The following is a 26,553-nucleotide window of genomic DNA, read 5'->3' as shown; positions in this document are numbered from 1 at the left end:
ATGCTTAGACAGGGCTTCTCGCCCAGGGGTGGCAGCTGGGGGCTGCTTGTAAGTTGCAGCCACCACTCCTGGCCACCAGCTGCCAGGGAGCAGAGCCCGGGAGCTGGGCTGGGGCCCCCGGAGGTCATTTTCTTAAGGAGAAAGAAGGCAGAGGACACGACCTGGAGGCACGGGACTGGGAAAATGAGATGTGAGTTGGCCTGGGGAAACAAGGAGGGAGCTAGACACCGAGGGGTAGGGACGGCGTGGTGTGTGCTGTGTGTCCTCTATCCCAACATCTCACCCAGCGAGACCCAGGTCTGTAGCAGCCTGAGAACCAGGTATGTAAGTAGCTGCAGAAGGGTGCAGCCCGGAGGGAATGAAGGTGCAGCCCGGAGGGAGTGAGGATGTGATCGCCAGGGTGGAAAGAGACTGGAGATTGCAGGCCAGGGAGAATCGCAGTCATGGAAAGTTAGAAGCCAGTAAAAATGAGGTTTGGGGAATGACATGGTTCTTGCCTGTCAACCTGCCAAGGTGCCTGAAGGTGGGGGCCGCAGCCATAGGCGGGAGGGAGGCGGAGGGGAAAGCCCAATACCGTTGTGTCAAACGATGCACAGAGTCATGACACACCTAGGGCTCCCCATTGGGTCTCCCTGGCGCCACAGGATGCAGTTTCCTCTGTGATTTGTAACGGCACCAGTGTGGGAGGAGGGAAGCGTCTGCACGCCTGGAAGGAAGTGCGTATGTGCTGGCGAGGCTTTTGGAGGATCGAGGCTGTGGGTTCATAGCAGAGAAATCTGGAAGCTGTATGCGGAGAGCGGGGGTACTTTGCAGACCATTCCTAAAGGTCATTTGGCAGGCCCTCTGGGAATCTTTAGTAGGCCAAAATGACCACACTGGCCCCTCTGCTCCCCACAATCCTCCCCCTCCTGTTGAGTCAGGGCTATGGCCAACATCGGGGGTCTTCAGTTGCCAACTCAGCCAGCAAAGAAGTGAAAAGTTCAGACAGACAATGAGTGGTTCTCACATGGCGAGAAGAAATCCCCAGATTCCTGGCTTTCACTAAGACCCGCCTGCTAGATTCCTGAGTTGGTGGAATTGACCAGTTATTTTGACCTAAAAACACCCATCCAGCCCTGGGGAGGAAAGAGGGAGGGGCTGGAGGGAGGGCAGAGGGAAGATGCAGAGCAGACAGGGACAACCTGCATTTCTTTCTCCTCTGGGCACACACACACAAGGAAGCTTATCTTCAAGCCCCCACATGTGGGGTGGGGGCATCTGTTTGTCTGAGTTATTGAGTCCCTGTGACCACAGCCAGCAGCATGCGGGATACCTGGGGGCACCACTGTCACTAAGCGTGAATACACAGGCCTCACTGTTTCTGGGCACTCAGTCACCCTCCTAAGGGGCTTGCCTTGCAGGGATGTGGTCCCCCCATTCACCTTCTTTCTTCAGGCAAGTGTATTCCGGCTGCAGGTGTGGGACAAGTCCTGTCGCAGAGCACGTCTCTGTTAGTGTCATCAGTAATGAAACCCTCTCTGGTTGGACGGGAGGTTGGCTCTCCCTGGCCTGGGTGGCAGTTCTGGTTGAGCTCCCAGAAAGAGCAAGTCTGAATAGTAATGATGATAGCAAGCACTTAACCTACTACCTGTAGTATTAACTCATCCCATCTCTGCAGCAGCCTTGGGAAGGGGGGTACTGTTCTTTCCCCTCCCCCCCATTTTACAGGATGGCGGGGGAGGTTTTAGCGAGCTGTCCCTGGCCCCACTGCTCATCAATAACAGAGCAGGGATTTGAAGCAGGGCCAGCGGGCTCCAGTCTGTGCTCTCGACTCTACACCACAGCACCTCTCAGAGGGCAGCTCGGGGGTATTAGGGAGACGTTTTCGCCATCAGAGTAATGCATCCTTTACACAGCATTCCATGACAGCATCCCTGAATCTCCATGGTCCAGCCTTCACTTGAATATACCCAATGACGAGTGTCTCATTACTTTGCCAGGGGACCAGATCCATTTTTCAACAGTTTGAATTTTTGTAAAAGTCATTTGGATGCTGAGCCCCAAACTTGCCTCCCGGTGCCCTGCGGCCCTGGCTCCATTCCTGGAGCCAATGAAGAGAAGTCCATTCCTTCGGCCTGATACCCTTCACATATTTGCTGGCCAGCCCCATACCCGTGACTGCAGACTTGGATCGCACAAGCTTGGGGTCCCCTAGCCCCTCAGTCCTCCCTCCTATTTTGCCATAAGCTCCCATAGCCCTCGCCTGTCAGGCCCAGACCTGCTGGACACGCTCTTGTTTGCCAACATCCTTCTCAGCCTGCTGTGCTTAGGCCTGGAGACATCGTGGTGTGACCCTTCCCCTCCTGGCCTTTGGCCTCATCAGTAGGGCGAGGGGCTGGCTCAGGAGGCTCAACATTCTGGGTGGTATCCGGGGCGCAGCGCCACCCCCTCTGTCCTGTCCCTTGTCTCTAATGCTCCACTTCCACCCTGGTGCCCTCCCCTCCTGGAGGTGGGCCACAAGGCCTATCAGAGCTGAACAGAGAGAGCGATAGCACATGGCGCAGGAGCCAAGGCAAAGGAGGCCGCAGGTGCTGAGACGTGAGGAGCTGGAATGGGGTGGGGCAGTCACAGGCCCAGAGCTGCTGGCTGCGTGGTCTTCTGAATTTCTCTCTCTTTCTCTCTTTCTCCTTCCCTCCCCCCCCCCAGGGGATTCCTCTAAGCACAGATAGGAAACAGCCTCTTGTTATTAAATGGAAAACACTTGGCACCATTTCATTTTTGGTTTCTATTGCAAGGGAGATGGGGAGGGAAGACATTGCATTTCCTTAGATGTAATGGAATAAACATGCACAAACTCACCACCCAAAAAACAGCTTGACTGTCACCTACATCTGAGTTCCATCCCACCCCATCCCATACCTCTGATGCCCAAATCCAAACCTGCCCTCCCTCCCCTCTGTTCCATCCCATCCAGCCCAGCCTCTCCCTTAGGACCACTTCTGGGCTTCCCCTCAGCTCTGGGAATGGGAGCCTATCCCTTGAGCCTCCAGATTCCTATTAATGTGATCATCTTGGGAACTTAATTGCCCCGAAGATGCTGGAGCTGTCAGGTGTCAGATCTGGGTCAAATCATAGGTGGGTCAGGATGGCCCAGGTCTTTTCAGTCAGATATCTCTCTAGTCCCTCCAACTAATTAACGTCTTATGTTGGGTTCCTCCAGAACAAACCAAAGCGAGGATTTGAGGCAGGTAGTTTATTTGGGGGTGACCTTAGGAAGCACGGATAGAGAAGGCAGGGAAGTGAGAAGTGCAGGAAGCCCATACAGGGCAGGTTAATGAGCAGATTACTCTTCTGAACAACTGGGAATCATCCCCCTGGACCTCCAGGAGGGCGTGTTAGTTTCCTCCTGCTACAGTGTAACGAATGACCACAAACTTCCTGGCTTACAAACAACTCGTTTATGGTCTTACAGTTTTGTAGGGCAGAAGTCCAAAATGGGTCTCACCTGGCTGAAATCAGCCTTTCTGGAGGCTCTAGGGCAGAATCCCCATCCTTACGCTCTCCAGCTTCTAGAGGTTGCCACTCTCCTTGGCTTGTGGCCCCCTCCTTGAGAGCCGGCCCAGCAGGTCCTGTTCTCTGTGCTGCACCCCGAGCTCCTCTTCGGCTTCCCGCTTCCACATCTAAGGACCCTCTTGATGACATTGGGTCCACCACGCTAATCCAGGATAATCCCTATTTCAAGGTCAGTTGACCAGTAACCTTAATTCCACCTGCAATCTGAATCCCCCCTTTGCCATGTCACCTAAGATATTCACAGAGGGTTAGGATGTGGATAAGCTGGGATCTTTATCCACCAGCTCCCATCCAAGATTCATTGCAGGGGGAGGTAACTTCTCAGTGTTTCTGCTCTGTCCACTGGAGCCCTGTGAGTTCCTGTGCCCAGAGCAAGCCGTTAGGCAGAGTGGCCGACTCGTGGAGCAGGAAGCCATCAGTACACATGGGGCTGCTGATCACTGAGGCACATGGGCAGCCTGTCATCAGGATCTGCGACAATTAATTAATCTATTTATTCATCAGAAATTGAATGTCTGGTTAGGCCGGGTCCTTACCGGGTCCTGGTGAGAGAATGATGAATCTGACACTAGTCCTTGCTCTGAAGGCTTTCGCTGTCAGGCGGAAGGGACAGGCGAGTACGGGATAATTATAATGCGGTGCTTTAAGTGCAGCACTGGGTACTTGAGCTGGGAGTCTACACAGTCTGGGGTGGGGGTAAGGGGAGGATCCGAGAAGGAGTCCTGCCGTGTAAAGCCTGAGTTAACATTGAAGGACGTTTAGGAGTTGGCCAGACGACAGGGGCAGGCCCTTGTTGTGGATGGAGGCGATGGTGTGAGCAAACAAACACCTGAGCAAGAAATGGTGTGATGCACGCAGGGAGCGTGGAGTGGCCTGAGTAGCCTGGCTTAAGACACTGGGGGGCAGGGGGGGAAGTATGGGGATCCCTCTGCAGGGCGAGGCAGGGGCACGGGCACCCACAAGAAGCCGCCTCCGCTTCTGTTCTGGGGCCGAGCCAGGGTTAAGACTCATGGCTTAGGCCTTGTTTTTCTCTTCACTGGCAAATGGAACCTTTTCTTGGTTTTAGCAAAGGCGCCCTCCGTTCTTTATAGTAATTATTGCTCGATCAGTAAATGGAAAGGTTTTAATTTCACAAGGGTATGTGCAAACTGTATGTTTTGCATTCACTTAGCCTTAATCAATATGGGAACAGGATTAAGAGGCCCCAGCAAGTCTTGTGATCTTGCCTAAGCTAATAAAAAATGAGCCTACATAATTACAGACAAGACTTTAGCTAATGTACTTGTAGATAGCTGGTGATCACATTTTTCCGGCTTGTATCAAATTTTCTCTAGTTTATTCAGGTATTGACTAAAAGAGTGTTCTGTAGAGGCAGGGGCACTCTTTCATCGCTACTACAGTTTTAAGATTTCATGTCATCTCTGCCAAGTCACCCAATTACATTAAGTTTCGATCTCAAGCCTGATAATCAGCAATCTCCATCTGCTCTCCTGCTTTATTTTTCTCCTCAGCACTTACTACCTTCTATTATATTCTGTGTTTTATTGTGTATCTCATTTTTCTCTGCCTCTCCAAACTAGAATGTCAGCTCCGTGAAGGCAGGGATTATTTCATTGTTGTTTTGTCCTGTTGGTTCACTGCTGCATTCCCAGAACCTCGAACAGTACCCGGCACTTGTCAGAAGCCTAATAAATTATTTTGCTATAGTAATAAAAAATAATAAGTTATTTGCTATTGGAAGGAATGCAGTCACCTGGTACAGTTGTGGTACACACAGTATGTGTAATTTCTAACGCCAGTTCTTGGCTCTAAAATTCTGTGTTCAAGCATATATTCTCTGCCCTCTCTCTCCAACATACGGCCAATTTTTAAAATAGCATTTAATGACCATCTCATAAAGACATCACTGCATCAGCACTGGCCCATCAGCAGTCTTCTGACTGTGAAGCCCCCTTGTTTTCCTGTAGCGATCCCTCCAGGGGACCACGGAGGGGGCTGCTTCCTGGCCCAGCTCAGTAACCCAACTCCCTGGATAGGGTATTCTGCTAAATACACCATCTCCCTTATCTGCCTCTCCTATGGTAATGTTCCTGCTACACAAGCCAGACAATTAGAGGTAATTGGGATAATCGGCATTTATTATGGCAATTTGCATTTCTGCAGCAAGCAGCACAGAACTTACCCCCCGGGCTTGGGAATGTGCTTTTTGGATCGGGGCTGAATTCAGCCCTCCATTCTAAAGCGCATTTTAGAACCCACAGGATTTATCCCCTTCTTTGCTCACAGGAGGTCCTTAGGCCTGCATTTGGTGTGATTCTCACCAGCCAATCAGAGGGGAGCATGCAAATGAGGGTCTGGCACTGAGGGCCGCCTCCTTCTCTCACCTGGGGAAGTGTACCGCCTGGAAGGAGCACCGGGTCTGAGGCCAGCCCCCTGGTGACTGATTTTTCGCTACATTGACCAGATGTTTGACTTAATTGACAGAATTGTTTCACTGTCTCAGCTGAGTGACTCAAACCTCCTGTCTGCTGTCGGCAGGAGCCTCAGCAAGGGAGCCCCTGTGGTGAAACAAGTCCACACAGGAGCCCACACCGGGGTTTCTGAACTGGCTCTTGCTCCCGTCTGCGGCCACCTTCTCTTGCGCCCATCTTGGACTCTTCCCTTATGCCCAGCTTCATGGGCCCCTGCTTGTTCCTCTCATGAATGAGGACAGTGTTGTGCCGTGATTATAACTGCAACTTCCAACATTGGAATCTCTTCTCCAGCAGTTAGCTGGGTGACCATAAGCGAGTTTCTTAACCTCTCTGTGCTGTGGTTTCTCATCATCAAAGTGGAGATGACTCGTACCTGACTCGGAAGGCTGATATGAGAAGCAGGTGAGATCATGTATGTGAGTCCCCTTGCAGAGCGCCCGAGACAAATGTCTGATGATCTCATTCGAAGGTCCTCTCTCCAGCCACTCCAGCAAGCCTGGTTCTGCACCTTCACCAGCCCATCTACACATTACAAAGCTCCAAGTGTCCCCAGAGAAGCCCAGATAAAAGTGCTTAGGGAATTTGGAAAAGGGAGCGATTGATCTGGTCAAGGGGGACATGCAGGTTTTTTGAAGGGAAGAGGTGACATTTATTCTGGGCCCTGAAAAACTGATCAGATGGAACCTGCAGAGAAGAGGTGGAGGCCATTAGGAAGCAGGAAAAGGTGGGGTATGCATGAAGAAAAGTTCATAGCAAAGGGCACAGGTTTGTATCTGTACCTGTACCTGAAATCTCTCTATTTACATAAAAAAGGCCGTGTTTACAATGTAACTGCAACTTACAAGCGAGCTCTACATCACACACAACCTCCCCAAGTCTCTTACTCTATCTCATCTCACCCCGAGCAGGGAGGCCAGGGGAGCCTGTCACCCCCCTAGAGTGGCAGCTCCTCTGGTCCAAGACTTCACTCCTGTGACAGCCCCATCATAGACTTTGTCTGCTTCATTGAGAATGTGGTGGCCAAGGTGGAGAGACAATTTCCTGGGGTTCCTGGGGAAAATGAGGATAGTTAGATGGTGGGGCCCACAGATTGCTAGATCTTTCAGGCCCCCTGACCTGCTTGCCTAGGCTCATTCCAGCCAGGCTCTTAAGCAAGAAAGATTGGTTTCATTGTTTTTGGTCCCCTGGGTTCTTGGAAGGCATGTGTGAAATAAACTAAAACACTGGCAACAGTGTATTTGTTAGGATAAAGGTGGGATGGGAGGATAAAGGTGAAGTTGCTGTAACAAAGAGTCCCAAAAGAGAGTGGCTTAAATAAGACGGAAGTGTATCTTACTTTCACACAGTGTTAGCTGGTTCAGGCTGGCAGGGCAGCCGTGATTGACAAAGTCATTCAGACCCGGGTTCCTTCTGTCTTGTGGCTCAGTCTCTCCTTGGGCACGGTGCTCCTCTGCGTGGCTGCAGCTGTGTTGCTGGCCCATTTGCTTTCCAATACATGAGGATTGGAAAGAGGAGCATGATTCCTTTTTCTTTAACGCCAGGGATGTAGAAGTGACACCCGTCATTTCTGCACACTCTCCTTTGGAGAATGCAAGGTCATGTTGGCACACCTAACCCTATGAAGGGCTGGAACGCCTAGTCTCTGGCTGGTGCTTTGTGCCCAGTGAAGCCTTATGGGAAAGAAGGGTCTGTTAACACAAGGAAGCAGGGTGCCTTGTGTTTCTGTTCTGACTGTTGGTGGAATAGAAAAAGCTGGGAGTTATTTCATGTTGCTCTGGACCATCTCTTACCAACGGAGCCAGTACTTATAAGCCAAGATGTAGATTGCAGTGGACATCTCTGGGCTGAACACTAAAGAGAGCATGTGTTTCTGAGCCTTTGGGGGCCTTTGCTGCTCCTCAACAGTACCTGGTTTCATGAGAATGTCCACTGCCCAGCCCTCCCTTGCAGGCCATCCCCGCTTGCCTGTAGAAATAGCCTCAAGTAGCAACCGAGCCTCCATGCTGGTGAAGCGCCTGCCCATTCTCTGATCTAAGCTGTCTGTTGGTTTATCCCTTCCTCACATGTACCCTAGGAGGAAGGCTGGACAGTTTCCCCCCACATGTTAAAGAAGAGAAGACAGGCTCAGAGAAGTTAAGGGATGTATTAGTTAGAACAAGCCAGTTACGCTTTCATAACAAGTGGCCCCCATCTCAGTACCTCAACACCACAAAAGTTTACTTCTCATCCTCACAAAATCCGTAGGGGGCCCGAGTGACTCTTCAGGGCAACCATCCTCCATTTGGTCCTCAAAGATCCAGGCCTCTAATGGCTCTGTCTTCTTGTAGTTTCACCATCTGATACACACAGCCTCCTTGGGACTCATGGCCAGGCAAGAGAGAGACTGGATAATCCTGTCTGACAATGACACACATTGTCTGCTAATATTCCAGAGTTCACCCCTTGGGGAGTGATATTATAATCTTGACTGGTGATACCATTGGCTATTATGGCCTTGATAGTGGATGTGGCTAATTCTAGATCCTTGTTAGCTTGGGATATCAATAGGATCATGGGAGCAAATCAATGGCATGGCTGACCCAGGAGGTGGTCTGCCTTGAACCTCTGATGTTGACCAGCTGTGACTCTGGCTTTGAGAATAGCTGCCACCATAAATGTTAAGCAGGCTGACATAGAGACACATGGCACTGCCATTCTGGTCCACCTCCTATTCCCGGAGGACTTTCACTGGAGATTAGACACTTTGGAAGTCCTCTCAAGAGTTTGTACTAATGTGTTCAGCCTTTTTCCTGTGCCTCTGTTTCTCCTTATGTAAGAGGGAAAATAACGGTGATGTGGGGTGTCCATAATATTGTTTTCACTGGGAGAGGTACCCTTGGAAGTGACAGAATGAAGGAGTGGTTGTTCCTGAAAGATTGTCCACTGGCAGCCTGTGGAGTTACTCATTTTTATTTATTTTTATTTATTTATTTATTTATTTTAAGATTTTTTTAATTTACTTATTTGTCAGAGAGAGCGAGCGCACAAGCAGGGGGAGGGGCAGAGGGAGAGGGAGAAGCAGGCTCCCCACTCAGCAAGGAGCCCAATGCGGGACTTGATCCCAGGACTCTGGGATCATGACCTGAGCCAAAGGCAGACACTTAACCGACCACCCAGGTGTCCCATTACTCATTTTTAATATGGAAAGGAGCAGTGATGTCTGGCCCAGTCCCGAGGGCACATCCCAACAAGGCCTTCCTCTTGTACTTTGGGATCTCCTACAAAGGACCTCTTGCCTCCCCTGGTCACATAAGAGCTACACGTGTGACTGGGGAATGGAAAAGAGCCTGTATGCTTTGAACAAGGGGAAACTCACACAAGCATGCTGCTTGGCACTGTGGCTCCTTCTCGTAACTGTCAGGAAACCAGGATCAACATAGGACCACTGAATTCTGTAATGAAATGTCTGCTCTCCCCAACACAGGCCTCGTGGCCAGTCCATAGAGATACTCATTAAGTGAAAAGGCTGATAATTCATTCACCACAGGGCCAGACATAAGCAGAGGATGCTTCTTCCCTGGGGAATAGCGTGCCTTGCTCTTCCCCCCCAGAATGGTTACTCTCCCCAGATAAGGCACATAATGCAGGTCTCAGGAATTGGAACTTGTGTAGGAAGAGTCATATCTAGAGATCTCCAACCTCCCTTCATGAAGTAGATATGGTCAGACAAGTAATGGTTTGAGATCCAGTGAGGCCTTACTTCTCACTAGCTTCAGAATAGGTGTTCAACTTTGGGGGAAATCACCTTCACCTTGGAGAATCTGATGAAAGCTGTGGACATTCTTTCCAGAAAAAAATGCATGGTCACACAAAATTTAGCACACACTTTCAGTAAGTTCATAGGTCCAGAAACCCTTCTCGTGCTAGATTATGTCCCATATATCTTGCTCCCTTGGGGGCACTTCCCTCCTGTTTGTGGGGAGCAATGATAGTAAAGCTAAGAATAACATGGGTGGACATGCCCCAATGCTCTCTTTGAGCTGAATAGCACCTTCAACTCACATCTATGTTCATCTAAATATTGTGCATCCTTCAGGCCTCATAGAAAAGCCCCTAAAATTCATCCCTGGTCCTCCTTTCCTCTCCATTATCTGGGAACCCAAAGAACACTGCACCCCTAATGATAATGGTCATTTTCTTCTTACGTTAGATGTTTATCCACCTTCTATGTTCTCTAAAGACCATTCCCAGGAAGTGGGGACCAGCCATATTTGTTTCTTTGCTGGTTGTCCCATAGCACCCATTACAATCTTTTATACATAGTGAGTGTTCAGTAAATGCTCTCTGGATGAACGGATAGATGATGAATGAGTGTCCTTGCTTGGGGACTGCCCAGTCTGCCCGCAGTGGGATGCAGCTGGACATTGACAAACACCACCTACTTGGCCTTCCTTGCAGGCCTCAGCATAGTTGCATCTCCCAAACACACCTACTCGGGGACACAGACGAGTCTGTCCCCACAAGGAAATGCTCCTCCCTCCCTTGCAATATGCTCAGGGGCCTTTGACATTTAACTCCAGCGCAATTTGTTTTCACCCGAGTTGAAAATACCAACAAATGTCACCCGCCTTCGCTCCTCTCTCCTGACATGTGACTTTGATGGGCCAGGAACTTGCAACACTAATGAGCATCTTGGGTCTCCATGAACTAGCAGGAAGATGCAGAGCTCTGGGTAGGGAAGACGTGGGTGTGGAGATGGTTCCTGCAGGGGAAGGGTGAGCACAGAGTTATGGATGGAGGTGAGGATGCCTGCAGAGGTGGGTGGTGGAACAAGGAGGTGGGGGAGGACAGTCCTTCTACTAGCACCATCAAAGGGAAACATGGCTTGATAGTCCAGTGCCTCTCTCTGTCCGAAAGGACTTTTCCCCAGGGCCCAGAAGGTTGTCTGATTGTTCATTGCATCCAGGCCAGCTCGACTTCTGCCTACCACCTATCTTCCTCAGGATGGAGCTGGGATGCTACCTTATTATACTTTTTGGAAATCATATCACTTAGAAATAGATTTCATTGCAAGTGATGAAACAAAACAGGACAGAACAAATAAGAGTGGCCTAAATGGAAGCGACTTGTATTTTTCTCTTGTGTAAAAATGCAGAGGAAGTTCTATATTTGAGTGAATAGCATTGCATCAGTGTCGATTTCCTGTTTCTTTGATCATGTACTATGGGTAGGCAAGATGGGGAAAGTGAGGTGAGCAGTCTATGGGAACTCTTACCATTTTTAAAACTTCTTGTGTATCTTAAACTATTTCAAAAAATGTAATTTAAAAAAACCTGCAGGGAGTCCAGGACTATGTGGTGGTGCCATGGTACCCAGGTTCCTTCTATTTTGTTGTTTTGTATCCTCAACACATGACTACCGACTGGTGGACCAAGATAGCTGCTCAAGCTCTATCTGTGCATCTACGTTCCAGTCCTTAGGAAAGAGAAGGGCAAAGAAGAGTGTGACTTTTCTTTAAGGAAATCTCCAGGGTATTACCTACCTCTGGTTTACTTACAGCCCTTGGCTAGAACTTGGTCATATGATCACACCTAGGTACAAAGGGGGCTGGGAAATGTAGTCTTTATTCTGCATGGCCTTTAGGGCAAATAACACCTGGGGATTCTTACTGGGAAAGAAGAGAATGGATATTAGAGGACAACCAGGAGTCTGTACTTGGAGGAAGAGCACAGCACTGGGCGTTGAGGAAGACACGGTTGATTTGATTGCCTTCCCAACTGTCCAACCTGACTTCCCCATTACCTCTCCCATTTACACCAAGAAGTTGCCCTTGTTTCTTCCCTTTAGCAAAATACTCAGTTTCCCTTCCTTGGCTTACTGAGTCACCACCCCATCTCTTCAGCAATTCTTGGGAACTTAAGCCAGAGGCATTCATCTTCCTTGGCTCTGCTGTCTGTTGAACACCAGGAGGCACTTAGGTAATGTGAATAGGAGAAATGATTAGACTCTCCCAGCCTCACAGTACTCCAAATACCACCCCCATGAGTCAGAGGATAGTGCCTAAAATTTCATTAGGGTTCCTTGGTTAAGGCAGTACAGAATTCTCATTTCACATCATCAGGCATTAATATTTTAACCACTGATTTATTTGATCTTTTTGAGTGTTGCAGCAAAATAAAGATCCCTAAAGGTTAGCACTGGAAGAGAATTCAGAGATCTCATTGTGCCCAAATACCCTTCACTTTGTGTTGAAAGTAGTAGGAGACTGTGGACAGCTGTAGTCACACCCTCTCAGGGGCAGCTCCCTTTTGGCTTCAAATTCCTTCTGTTCTCCTGATTATCATCATAATAATTTTTTCATCCTACCCAAGGACTGGTGAGGTGGGGTCTGGAGGGGAGCACTTGCGTGTTGAGTTCACCAAAGCCCAGGGGTTGCTGGAGAAATACAAACCTCACTGCCTCAACCAATCCCTGATCCTCTTTCTCCCATTGATAAAAGCGTGAGACCCTACCCCAAATCAGCAAGCCCCCTGAATCCTGAGGCCCCATGATATTGTGAATAAGAAGAGGCATTCACACTCCCTCCCGCACTGGGACCTGTGGGAAGGATGATGCTCAGGGGCACCCAGCACCCCCCACCCCCCGATCCCTCACCTGCTTGTGCTCTAATACTGGGAGCACCCTGACCTTTGACATGTCAGGTAGGGCGTCCCCACTCTGAAACTCTGGGGTGAGCTCTCTCTTTCAAATAAACAAATAAATAAATAACATCTTTAAAATATAAAATAAAATAAAATAAAATATTCTCTAATCCCAGGTCCCCAGTTAGTGCAGGTAGAAGACATCATCAGGTAGTGACACTGTTTATCTATGGTGGTGCAAAAGGTAGCTATGTTTGGGGGAAGAAGAGAGACTGGGGTGAGGCTCACTCTTGAATCTCACTCCACATCCTAACATCACAGCGACTTTATTTATTTTTTAATTTTTTAAAAGATTTATTTATTTATTTGAGAGAGAGAGAGAGAGCAAGCATGTGCACATGAGGAGAGGGGCAGAAAATTTAAGCAGACTCTCTGATGAGCGTGAAGCCCAAAGTGGGGCGGGATCTCAGGACCCTGAGATCATGACCTGAGCTGATACCAAAAGTCAGTGCTCAACCGACTGAACCACCCAGGCGCCCCAACATCACAGCAACGTTGAAGCTAATTAGTGCCCCTTATTAGTTTCCTAGGGAAATTGAGGCACAGGTGGGAATGTGTTTAGCCTGAGGTTAATGAGAAGTTCAGTGGGGGTATTTACACCTTGCAAAGAGGAAGTATAGAGTGTTCCTGAAGAACTACTCTCACGGTGAAGAAATAGAAGACTTGGATACCAAGGAGCCCCAGTCTGAGGGGGACAAACAGCCCTGCTCTCAGGGAGCCCCAGTCTGAGGGGGACAAACAGCCCTGCTCTCAGGGAGCCCCAGTCTGAGGGGGAGACAGAGTCTGAAGGGGAGACACAGTCTGAGGGGTGACACAGCCCTGCCCTCAGGGAGCCCCTAAACAAGGAGACACAAGTCTGCTTCTTTGTGGGTTAGAGGAGGGAGGCAGGGCAGATCTTGCTTCTATCATCAGACTGCTGCCCCCCACCCATCTCCCTCTTCCCTGAGTGCTGGGTTTCTCTGTCTGGCCTTTAATAGATTTTAGTCTCCTAGAGAACAGAGAGGAACTATTTACTCAGACTGTGTATGGAGCCCAGCACAGCAGGTGCTCAATAAATATTTATAGCTGCTAAGGATTTAGCACAATAAATACACATAACCTAAGTGACAGAAGTGTAATGAGCATGGCACATAGCAGCTGTGCTGGTGGCCATCGGTGGAAGGAGCAGGGTAGAGAACGAGTTATTAACAAACTGGAAGTGATCAGAGAGGAGGCGTGGAGGACCCTTTATTTTGTGGTCCCCATGGTGGTAGGTGAGCAGAAAGTATCCCCAGTACCCCGAGCAGGGCTTCATTATGATTTTCATGGGTCTTAGGCACTTTTGCCTTTGAAGGCTCCTTCACGAAAGAAAAAAAAAAGTCCCTGTGTTTTTCCTGGGCATGGAGGCATCCTATCTCCAAACTACCCCTGAGCCTAACCCTGGAATGGGAGCAGCCAGACTGGAGGAAGATTCAAGTGTTGCTTCCTGACCCCAGCTTTACTTGCAATACCCTCTACCCACATGACCTAGCACAACAGAATTTCTTCAGCTAGTGGCAGAGGTCCCCCGGAGGTGCTGAATTCTGGAATATGTTTTACGTTTTTGCATTTTATTTCAGTGGCAATCTCAGATCCATTCTTTACCAAAAATTCTTTTGAGAACAGCCAGTTGTGACTTAAAGACAGTCACAGAGTAAGAATTATAATGGGTGACCCTGTTTTGCAATTTCACTATGTGCTCAGCTCTGCTTAAGAGTTTTACATGGAGTGACCTAGTTAATCTTCACAACTCTATGAAATTATCCAGTTTCACAGGCAAGGAAACCCAGGCACTGAGAGATCAAGCAACTTGCCCACAGTCACACACTAGTAAGAACCAGGATTCGAGCGCGTGAGGTGGCTAGACTCCAGAGTCTGTGTCCTTCCCAATAGATGCTTTCCCTTGAAGTCAGGCTTCTTAGGACAGCACTTCTCCAACTGGGACCTCCGAAAGGGTCTTCCTTTGAAAGGTTTCTGTAATTACTCAGCTTTGTTAAATCCTCCTCTGACTCCCACAACACCTTGAATCTTTGTCCTTCTAGAATGTTCTCATTAAGACCACCATGCATAGATGCTGAAATCCTACCACCTACCATTTAAGGCCACAATTAGTGCTACCCCCTTCAAGAAGCGTTCCATTGCTCTAGTTAGGAGGAATGTCTTCTGAAGAATCCCCATAGCATTTTACCACTCTTCTCTCTACCCTCAGTTTCTCCACCTGTAAAATGGGCAAGTAGTATTACACTATCAAATGGTGTAAGTGAGATAACATGCAGAGGGAGCCAGACACACTGTAGACACTGCTACCCCCCAGCTGGATTACAGTTATCCAGGTGTTTGTAAGCTCCTCCTGAGAAGAGGGGGGATGTCCTGTCCAGTTCTGTCCATCCCCATGTCCTGCATGTCCATGGGCAGTGAGTGCTCAACAGAAGCCTGACTGAGTCCCTGCTGCTGAGTCCAGCAGGTCCTGTGTCTGGGGGTGATGGGGGTTGGGGGGGTATGGAGGGTCGTAGGAGGGAGGAATTGGCTGTAGAGTTCCAGCTCTCCACTCCAGACAGTCTCCAGGGCAGAGAACAAAGGAGAAAAGAAGGAAAGGACAAAGAAGACAGGCAGAGGCAGAGGGAAATGGGGAAGGGTGGAAGATCATGGGGAGAAAGGAGGACAGGAGGAAAAAGGAGATAAAGGGAAGGGAGAGATGAGTTTATAAACTGTAAAAAAAAAAAAAAAAAAAAAAAGGAAAAAGAGAAACCCTGTGAGGTTTTCAGACTTGAAGACAGAGAGGAGACTCTCTTCCATTCTCCACACTTAAGGGGCTGGGGTGGGAGTGGACTAGGGTGCTCATGGGGCCTGAGTCTTCATTGCCCCCCAATCTCATTCAATGGGCTGGAAATGGACCCCCCCCCCCCACCACGACACACACACAGAACCTAATTGCCCAGATGTGGAAACTGAGGCACAAAGAAAGAGAAGTGGCTTGCTGAGGTCCAGGGCAGGGCCAGGATGGGGACCCAGGGCACAGAAGGCCTACACCACGCTCTTCCTGCTCCGCTAGTCCATGCGTGCGAGTCAGGATGCCTGTATTCCAACATGAAGAAAGACAATATTAGGGATGCAGAGAGCAAATCCCAGGGTAATGGAGCCTGGTGTTTGCAATAAAAATTTAAATGTGCCGTCCTGGTGGCGACAGTGACTTTTATCTGATCAGCCTGTCAGTGCTTAAGAAGGCCGGCTCTGTAAATGGCAAAACCAAATTGAATTCATATTTACTGCCCTTGAGTCTGTGGGGTTTATTGCTTCCAAAGGATTAATCTCTCCTTTCTCTTTCTCCTCTTCCTCCTTTTTGCTACTCCCTCCCTCTTCCTCCTTGTTTTTCTTGCACTTCCAAGTGGCCTTATTATCTGCCAACTCCTTGGGAAAGTTGACAGCAGTGAGGGGTGCTCTTTCTGGGTGCAGATTATTTTCCATTGGCACCTCCAAGTAAACTCTCCACAGTCCTGCCGTGTGGCCCTGGAGGCAGACCTGTGTGGACAGCCTCATGCAGGCCCCCTCGCCCTCTGGCTTCCTGGGTTTGGCTGCTGGAAGGTCCCAGCGGGAGGAGAGAGGGCAGCGTGAGTGAGAGGCGCTTACTTCCTTGGCCGGCTTCCTCCCAGAGGGCAGTTCATCAGTGGATGTGGCCTCTACTCAGGGCCACGACTCCTGTTGGGCCACTGTTCTCCCGTGGCTGAGACAGGCCCGGGTTCCTGAAACTGCGCTCTGCCTTCGCCCCTTCAGGCCTGGGGGCAAAAGGGTAAAAACCTCCCCTCTGTTGCCAGTCCCTGGGTGCTAGAGCTCCCCTACCCCTTCCCACACCCGCCGTACATTGTCCCTTCACTAAACTTCCTTCAGGCAACCCTTGCACAGTCAACTCTTTCCTCCGAGGACCCCGAGTGATAATGCATCTCCGCCCCTGGTCCCCAGAACTGGGAGGACATGGGAGAGCAACATACTGAAGGAACAGGCAGGAGGACCTTGTTCCATTTGCTTATTACAAAGTGGGAGGAAGCCTTTTTTTTCTTTTATGGCTTTTTCTTATGCCTTATGTCTGCTAGGGAATTTGTGGGTGTTATAAAACAGCAAAGGTAGCCCCGACTGATAAGTGTGTGTCATCCTATAAGTCTGGGTTGGCCATTAGCTGAGGATTCTGTTCCAAGGCCAACGAAAGGCCAGACAGACCTTGGAGGTGCAACGTGGGATTCTTTATGCCCACGTTCGTCCTCGTGGCAAGCGGCCCCGGCCCTGCCCCGCCACCACAAGCAGGCGAGATGAAACGGGCAAAAAAACCTCCCATCAAGAAGCCAATTTGATTGTCTAAATTCTTTCTGTTTTAATAATCAGAGGTGTTATTAGGAGCCCGAGATTAAATATGCCACGCTTGATATCCTAGCAAACACATAATACCAGGGCCGGGTAATAACTGCAGGTCTTCGTAATGAGACCTCCTCCTTCCCAGAGCCGCTGGTGAACTTTAATGAGATCCTGCCTGGGGCTGCCCAGCTGAAGCCCTCTGCCTCCCTGCTGGACAAGGCTGGTCTGGGAGGCCGGGCCCTCACTGGGGCCCGTCAGAGTGGGCTGGGCAGAGGGAGCAGAAGAACTCTGGTAATGCGTGCGTCAAGTTCCAGGGCCAGTGCTGTGGGCAGATGCTGGGGATATAGGGATCAGACACAGCCCTATCCACCTGCAGCCCTGGCCTGAGGGGGGAGACACAGCCCTGCCTCAGGGACCCCAGTCTGAGGGGGGAGACAGCCCTGCCCTCAGGGAGCCCCAGTCTGAGGGGGAGACACAGTCCTGCCCTCAGGGAGCCCCAGTCTGAGGGGAGACACAGCCCTGCCCTCAGGGAGCCCCAGTCTGAGTGGGAGACACAGCCCTGCCCTCAGGGAGCCCCAGTCTGAGGGGAGAAACAGCCCTGCCCTCAGGGAGCCCCAGTCTGAGGGGGAGACACAGCCCTGCCCTCAGGGAGCCCCAGTCTGAGGGGAGACACAGCCCTGCCCTCAGGGAGCCCCAGTCTGAGGGAGGAGACACAGCCCTGCCTCAAGGACCCCAGTCTGAGGGGGGAAGACACAGCCCTGCCTCAGGGACCCCAGTCTGAGGGAGGAGACACAGCCCTGCCCTCAGGGAGCCCCAGTCTGAGGGGGAGACACAGCCCTGCCCTCAGGGAGCCCCAGTCTGAGGGGGAGACATAGCCCTGCCCTCAGGGAGCCCCAGTCTGAGGGGGAGACAAAGCCCTGCCCTCAGGGACCCCAGTCTGAGGGGAGACACAGCCCTGCCTCAGGGAGCCCCAGTCTGAGGGGGAGACACAGCCCTGCCCTCAGGGAGCCCCAGTCTGAGGGATGAGACACAGCCCTGCCTCAGGGACCCCAGTCTGAGGAGGGAGATTTAACTCCTTTCTCCAGTGACCTTCAAGTCTGATATCCTAGTGAGATATCGACCCTAAATTATGTTCTCCAGCTGGAGTGAACTCTAATGCTATCCAGTCATTGCCTACCCTGTAGCCTGGATGGCTTGAAGAAGAAAAGCCAATTTTAATTTTAGCCTGAGCCAAACATAATGAGGAGAGTAAATCAGAGTGTGAACCTTCTCTAGCCAAATGGAAATGAGTTTTGGATTATCTGCCGTTTTGAATTATCCACCCCACTGCTCCTTTCATTAGCCCAGGCCTAGAGAGGACCACACACTGAGGTTGCCACCCTGAGCATGGTGCCCAAGGAAAGGTCAGGGTGCTTAGGATGGGGTGCTGGTGAGTCAGTGAACCCAGGGGTGCTCTGTGATTTCAAGCAGGGAAAGGTTAAGACAAGGACTGGGTTCTTGGACATGAATCTGCGGAGGGTGAAGGGGAACACTTTGGGCAAGGGAGAAGGGACCAGAGAGGCCCTGGTGACTGGAAATGCATCCCTGTGTATCCATACCCTCCACACTCTCCCTCTGAGGTACAGAAGGAGCGGTCATCCCGGCTTCCAGAGCAGGATCCTTGCTTGAGTCTTCAGGTGATAGAATCCAGAAAGTGCTCAAAATGGGGGGCAGGGGGCATTTTAGAGAAGGAATCTTGAAAGTCATGACTGAATCAAAGCAAAAATCTCTCTGTGTGAAACCAGAGCTCCCACACACTCACCTAAGGGCTGGAATAGAGACTGACAGGCAGGGACAGGGAGGAAGGTCAAGGCCTAAACTGATGCTGAAAGCCGCCAGCCCCGTGGGCTGTCTGTGTCCCCTAAGCAGGGACAGATCACAGGCAACCATGGAGATTAATGCATTTGTAGTTGACAACACGGCAGCAAAACAGCATTTGTTTCCATCAAAGCCGAACAAACAAGCTTGCTCCCTCTCCCTTCCTCACACACTATCGGCCCACAGGCAGCCTCATTCACATCCAGGCCCCCATTCGTAAAACCAGGCCCTCCTTCACTCACACAGCCCTCCATTCAGGCAAACACACCCCGTTCACTCACTCACTCACTCACCTCCATTCATGCAACACCCCCTCACTCACACATGAGGCACCTCCAGGCACGTGATCAGTCAGACATGCCCGCTTCCTCACACACACACCTCTCCATTCACTTTCCAGCCCTGATAACGACACTCCACATGCGTGTGCACATGGGCCTCTCTCAATCACACTCACTCACACACTGGCTCCCAGCTGTCTTGAGACAAGAGGGTGAGTGCTCCACATGGCCATGGTCGTGAATACGCTGGGTGGAAAACAATTGCCATTCAACCCTTAGGACCAGTCCTTTGTGTGGGAACTCAGGTCTCCTTCCCCAGAGTTGCTGGTTTTTTTGTTTTGTTTTTGTCATTGACGAGAACGTGTGTGATTTTCACATCATTTTTTATTTCCATGTATGTGACATTTCCACAGTGGCCTAAACTCGGTTGGTACCTTACATCATGAGAGTTATAATTAAGAAGTGGACCTTGAGCTGGATTCCCCAGAAGTGGACCTGAAACAAGGATCTGAATGGAAGTGGCTTATTTGGCTGGTGATTGCAGGAAGAGAAGTGGGGGTGGGGAAGGGAAGACAGCCAAGCCAATATGGGGTGTGAGGAGCAGGTGACTCCAAAGGGCATTGTGGCTCACTGTCACCGGGGACCTCCAGGAGACTGAAGAACGTGCCTCAGAGTCCTCTCACCAGTGAGGGGAGGGAGTTGAGGTATTTATCCTCCGCCCCTCTTTTGGGGAAGCGTTGGTTGGAGCCTGCTGTCTGGGGCATTGCTTCTCCAGCATGCCCGGCCTGCCCCAGACAGGGGTGAGCGTGTTCCTGCAAAAAGTCAGCGTGTGCGGGGTGGTGAAGGTGCCAAGGGGTACAAGTGGTCATGCACTCATTTTCAGTCAGTCACTCATTCATTCTATCCTGACATATCACCGACGCCTCCTCTGTGCCAGGTACTGAGCTTGCTCCTGAGGATTCAGAGCTGAACAAAACACAGTCCCTGACAAGAAGGGGTTCCCAGGTGAATGGGGTAGGAGACAGCAAAACACATAATTACATTGCAACACAATAAAAGCTACCATGGATGCATTAACACGGCGGCCTAATGCTGTCATTGAGAACAGAGAGGAAGCAGCTCTGAGCTTAATAACTTGCTTACGATAACAACTGCTTATCTTGCACAATAGAAGTTTAAACAGAGCGTAAATGGGCTCATTCTGCCCTTTTGATGTTTTAGACATTATTTCCCCTTTTCTTTCCTGTTGCCCATGCTGTCTCAGACCCTGTTTTAAACTAGTTTATGCCGAAGTTTGGGGATTCAGGATGTGGTCTCTGCCCCCACGGTTTTGTTTGGGGACAGCACAGGGACTGTTTTTGCCCGTCTTGTTTGAGGGTCTTCTGTAGCCAAGAAACTAGGATCTTTTAGAGGGGAAGGGGCTCCCTTGGGGATTTAGCTTCCTATCTCTCTTTCTCTCTTGCCTCTGTCTATCTCTCCCCCCCCCCCCCACCCCCTTCAAACCAGAAGCTGTGACTCCAACATCAAAATAGGAGCTGCCTGCAGTCAAAAGGCTGTGCCTCTCCCATCAAACTGGGAACTCTGAGGTCTTGGGCTCTCTCTCTCTCTAGCACAGACTCAGGAAGCTTGCTCCCTGCCCTCTTTTTGAGGGTTCTGGAAGGATCTCTGTGCAGGGCAGCATCTGAGAGGGGGTTGAGGAAATCAGCTCTCTAATGCTAATTCATTTTTCTTATCCTTAGAAGGAGCTCTGGTCTGTTATTTCCTGAGGGTCTGGGAGGCAGAGGTGATGGAGATGGGGCTGAGAGGGCCAAACATGGGGCTGGGGGCAGGGCCACCACCTGCCAACTCCTAGACCAGAAAAGCAGCCCCATCAGCTCTTGTCTTGAAGTCAAGTTTCCTTTTCCCTATCCCCTGGCTCCAGAGCTGGTCCCCCCAGGGCTCGCCTTGAGTGGTATGATTTATGGGGAGTAGCAAGTGCTCTGGGAGGGCAAGTCTGGAAAGAAGGCACAGGGGCTACCTCTCCTGACAGATCTGAACCCCTCCCACTTTTATTAATTCACACTTTCCTGTCTGGGAGCACCCTGGAGGGGCCATTTCTCTTTACCTGAAGCAGAGACTGGCATCTTACTTGATTTACAGGCTCCAGGGGCGGGTGGCTCCTTGGCTGGTTGCTAAGGTATCTTTTAAATGGAAATCAGGGTGGAGAGATATCCCATATATCGTGCCAGCCATCTGCTAAGTGTTGCCTCTTCTGTCTGGAACAGCTCGAGGTGGTTCTGACAGGGAGGCAGGGCCCAGGGGCTGGAGGGAGTGGGGAGGAAAGTCTGTGGTCTCACCATCGAGGGAAGGAACAGGAACTTCCCTTTTCTGCCGCCATGTCCATTAGTTTTCTGCTTTCTGTCCTCGCCTTTCTTTGTCCCTTTTGTTTTAAATATAAAATCCCATCTGGAGACTCTGATTACAAACCATCAGCCTAGTTCCACACGTTATATTTGTTGCCAGTACATTTAAGTGTGTGCATGCATGCGTGTGTGCGCACGTGTGCTCGTGTGTGTTTGTGTGTGTGTGTGTGAGAGAGAGAGAATCACCACCATGAGGCCTGACAGGTGGGTTTTTCTGAGCCAGTTAGGCCCCTGCTTCTGAGAACACCATCCCTAAGCAGCAAACTCAAGTGCCCAAATTTAGTCAAACAGCTGGGCAGTCACAGGTCACTAAGAATCCCATAGTGGTGGCAGCCACTTTTTCCCTGTAGACCGGGCACATGCAAGCCTCTGCGGGGGGGCGGGGCGGGGGTGGGGGGGCTGCTCTACTCCAAGGACAGCCTGGAGCCAGAGAGAGTCATCAGTTCTTCTCGGAGTAGCTGGGAGAGTTTGGGCCAGCGCAAACCTCTTTGAACCTCATTTCCTAGTGGTTGAAATGAGGATAGCAATACTCAAGGCCACAAGGTATGGGAAGGTAGGTTGTTTACTGTGCAAGGTTGTCCAGCAAAAGGGGCCCTACAAATGCCCTGAAGGGACACCTGATTGCACAAGAGTACCCTATGAACCAGTTGCAGCGCTCACGTTGCACAGATGCCGGGGAAAACTGCCTGAAGAAACCCAGGGAGGGAAGAGACACTGTTCCCACCCAGAGACGCGTGGATTCTTGTGAGCACAGCAGATCCAGGGAAGAGTGTTTCTCCTCCTCTCCGGGGTCCTCTGTCTGCCTCCCCAGGCAGCCCCCTCCCCTCCGCTCCCTTAGCCCAGGCTCATAGACATTCCGAGCAGACGAACTCTTGTCCTCTGCAGATGGATTCCTCTGCATGAAGGCTGATGCTGACATTTGATATCAGCATCCATTTCACAGCCTCGCTTCTGATCCCCCGTGCACCTCTCTCAGCTTTGCTCACAAATAATCCCGGAGCCCCTCCCACCAGCTTTCATCTGCTCCTTTTTTCCTGAGACCAGACCCCTACTCCTAATCTCCAGCTCTCCTTGCTCCCCTCTGCCACCTCTCCCATTCGGACATGTTTAGAGGGACCTTGTTGCTCCTTCCAGCCCAGATCTCTGCTCAGGAGAGGGAGCCCCCAGTCTGGGCGTGCACTAATTACGCACACCCACATGCTCCCCATCGCCTCCCTCCCAACCCAGGGTTTAGGCTGCTTTTTGTTTGGCTGTGAGAGTAATATATTAAGTGGCAGTTCTCAGAATACGATTTTAATTACGATTCAATAGTCACTTCTCTGTCCGTAATCTTCCATGCTGATTACTTAAAATATGTTTACCCAGCTCTATTATGTCACAGCCTTGAATTCATTAGACGTTTGTTAATCCTTAACAAACTTTAAAAAAATAATTCCCAAGGACAGAACTGTTTGAAGCAATGGGCCATGTACAGGGTGTGCAGCCTGGAGTGTCTGAGTCTTCTCTGCTTGCTGCCACCGCAATCTAGCAGAGGGCAGGCGGGCAACAGGACCGAGGACAGCCAGCCCCAGAGGATGCTGCAGGATGGGGCAGTCTGTCCACAGTGCACGGATGCAGCCCAGACGGCCAGCCTTCCAGGGCAGAGGGCAGGGTCGGGGAGGGCGGAGGGAAGAATCTGGAGGGACGAACTGCAGAGATCTAGCATGGGCCACCTGCAAGCTTGGCCCTGGACTCACAGGACCCTGCTGAGCACTACCATTTCCTGTGTGCACTGTGATGTGAAAATGCTGGACGTGCTTCTTAGCCTTAGGTCACTTCAGTGTTTACCGATGAGAGCTGGTAAGGAGGATGGCTTTCTCTCAAGGCCCTAGGCTTTCAGCACACTACCCCCCTCTCTACACGTGCACACATGCACACACACAGCTGCCTCCAGCTTAACTAGGGAGGGACATCTTGGGCATGGTTGTCCCTGGATCCCCAGTGGGTAGAGGGAGTATTGTTCACCTCTACTTGAGGAGACATGGTAGCCAGAGAAATAAGGACTCCCTGACTCTACGACCATGGTGTCATGCTGGGAAGTGCAGCTGATGCTTGACAGAAGATGCTTCTGAAGTTTCTCTCCATAAAGATAGTTTTCTCAGCTGATCAACCGAATGAACCCTGGGTTAATACAGACCTCAGAACCTCAGCGACGATGCCAGAAACTCCCTTTGCTCAACTCATACTTCATTCATTCATTTAATTGGTATTTACTGGGCACTTGCTATGAGTCGGGTGTGGTGCTAGGTCCTGGGGGTACCGTGAGGGGTAGACAAGATAGCTAAGTTCCCTGCCTTTTGGCGTTTACAGTCTAGGAAGGCAGATAGGTAAGGAAGGAAGGCATTATAATGAAAAGTGCAGTGAGCAATCTGTGGGACAAGTATAGACTAAGGGGCACATAGCAGCAGAGCTAAATTTGGTCCAGGTCGTGGGAAGGTTTCCTGGGGTAGGTGATGTTGGAGCCGAGACCTGAAGAGAGAATAGGAACTTGGCCAGGCAGGAATGGAGGTAGGGAGAGAGGCCAGGAAGAGACCAGAGCATGTTGGCAGTCTCGGAGGAAGATCAAGCATTGCATTTATAAGTGAGAGATGTTGAGCCTGGCTGGGACACGAAGAGCAATGGAACGGAGAGTGGTAAGAGATAAACCAGGGGAGTGGCCAGGACTAGCCCTTGAAAAAAGAGAAGATTCTTATTTGTTTTATCAGGGCCCCAGCTAAGTATGGACTTAAAAGGCCCGGGCACCTTTGAGCACAGAGACAGTGGCAGGTGGGAAGCTTCCACACGTAGACACCTCTGGGTTGGATGCTCCTGATAGGACCTGGGTCAGGGTGGGCCAGTACCCCTCAGGTCTGTGAGAGCCAGTGGGGACTGGCAGGGTGGGTGGTGGCTCATGGGAGCCCAGAGCAGAACTGTGTGGAATTAGGCACATTGGCAAGGGCTTTCAATGAGGGTGACTGTGATGAAGATGAAGAGGGAAAAAAATCCTCCGCAACAGAGGTTGGCAAACTTTTTCTGTAAAGGGCAAGACAGTAAATATTTTTGGCTTTGCTGGCCACGTTATATTTGCTGCAACTACTCACTTTCGCCATTGTGGCGTGTGCGTGTGCATGCACGCTCACGCACACACACACGCACACACGACATATCCATAGACAGTATGCAAATGAATGAGCATGGCCATGTTCTAATAAAACTTTATTTCCAAAAACAGGTGGCAGGCTAGATTTGGCCCTCAGCTATAGTTAGCCAACACCTGCTCCAACAACGTTGTCCAATATGGTAGCCAACAGCCACATATGACCAATGAGCCCTTGAAATGTGCTCTCAGTATTAAATACACACCCGATTTTGAAGACTTACTACGAATAAAAGAATGTTAAATATCTCATTGATAGTTGTATGTAGTGAGTACATGTGAAGTAATATTTTGGATATAGTGGTTTAAGTAAAATATATTATCAAAATTTATTTCACTTCTTTCCCTTTTTATAATGGCCATGAGAAAATTTTAAATTACATGAATAGCTAGTAATCATCTTTCTATTGAACAGGGCTGATGAGAAACAGCACTCTCTCCAGATGAAATACAGATTAAGTCTCTGACCCTGAAGGGTCTTAGGTGGGAGATTTACCCTGAAAGAGATGCAATAATGAAATTCATATCTTCACAATAAAGTAATATCTGATTGGAATAGGTTTTTAAATTTATGTTGTATCCTTTTAAATCAGCCAGTTGTTTTTTTCTGCACCTGTGCTTCTCAAACTGGGAGCTCTGGAGCCCTACTTCCTCCAGATATTAATGGTTGTTGCTTCCAAAAAGGAATATCTTGGGGGCACCTGAGTGGCTCAGATGGTTAAGTGTCTGCCTTCGGCTCGGGTCGTGATCCCAGGGTCCTGGGATCGAGTCCCGCATCGGGCTCCCTGCTCAGCGGAAAGCCTGCTTCTCCCTCTGCCTGCTCTGCCTGTTTGTGCGCGCTCTCTCTGTGTGTCAGATAAATAAATAAAATCTTAAAAAAAAAAAAGGAATATCTTTAGCTCAAAATGGGGGAAGCAATGCAGAATTAAACACTAATCCATTTTCTTTACTGCAGCAGAATTCCTCAACCCTTCTGCACTTGCTAATGCATACGGAGCTTTTGCAAGAGCAAGAAAGACCAGTCAGTGCGTCCCCAACTCAGTGGCCTTAGAAGGCCCCCTTGCAGCACGCTGCTCTGGGTGACGCTACACAACCGGTGTGCAGGGTTTTCAAAAGTCCAGCTCCACTGATGTTTTTAGCACCACATAAATAGAACTGCGGTTAGTGTAACATGGAATAGTGAGGAAACTGTGAGATTTGGAGGCACAGAGACCTGATCCAGAGTCCATTCCTTCCTTCCCTAGATATTCATTCATGCAAAAGCACCGACTGTGTACCAGGCAGTGCCCTGAGTATACAGTGGTGAATAAAAACAAGTCCCTACATCTTGGGGCTTTGTTGCCAGTACAGAAGACAAGCAATAAACAAGACAAGCAGGGGGCGCCTGGGTGGCTCAGATGGTTAAGCGTCTACCTTCGGCTCAGGTCACGATCCCAAGGTCCTGGGATCGAGTCCCGCATCGGGCTCCCTGCTCTTTGGGAGCCTGCTTCTCCCTCTGCCTCTCTCTCTCTGTCTCTAATGAATAAATAAATAAAATCTTAAAAAAAAAAAAAAAAACAAAAACAAGACAAGCAGGTGAAATAAATACACAGTAAGGTAGATCATGACGAATTCCCAAGGAGAAAACACAAGGCAGGAAGGAGGGTTATGCACAGCTGGGGTGGGGCCTCGGGGAGAGGGTGACTTTTGAGTGAACACCTGAAGGAGGTGATTCAGAGGTGGACAAGTCCTCATCTAAATACAAAAATAAGCCCAGCCTTGTGAAGGGTG

General features: G+C 50.1%; 1 protein-coding gene across 1 annotated transcript in view; it reads left to right on the top strand.

Annotated features, from left to right (window-relative positions):
* The window catches only part of LRFN2 (leucine rich repeat and fibronectin type III domain containing 2), a 169,364-nt gene that overhangs the window by 102,942 nt on the left and 39,869 nt on the right, over nt 1-26,553 (top strand). The window lies entirely within an intron of this gene.

This window comes from Mirounga leonina, unplaced genomic scaffold (genome assembly GCF_011800145.1).
Source record: "Mirounga leonina isolate KUSES-001 unplaced genomic scaffold, KU_Mleo_1.0 Mir_53, whole genome shotgun sequence".
NCBI lineage: Eukaryota > Metazoa > Chordata > Mammalia > Carnivora > Phocidae > Mirounga > Mirounga leonina.
Note: the sequence above shows the minus strand (reverse complement) of the source record. Positions and strands in the feature narration are given on the sequence as shown.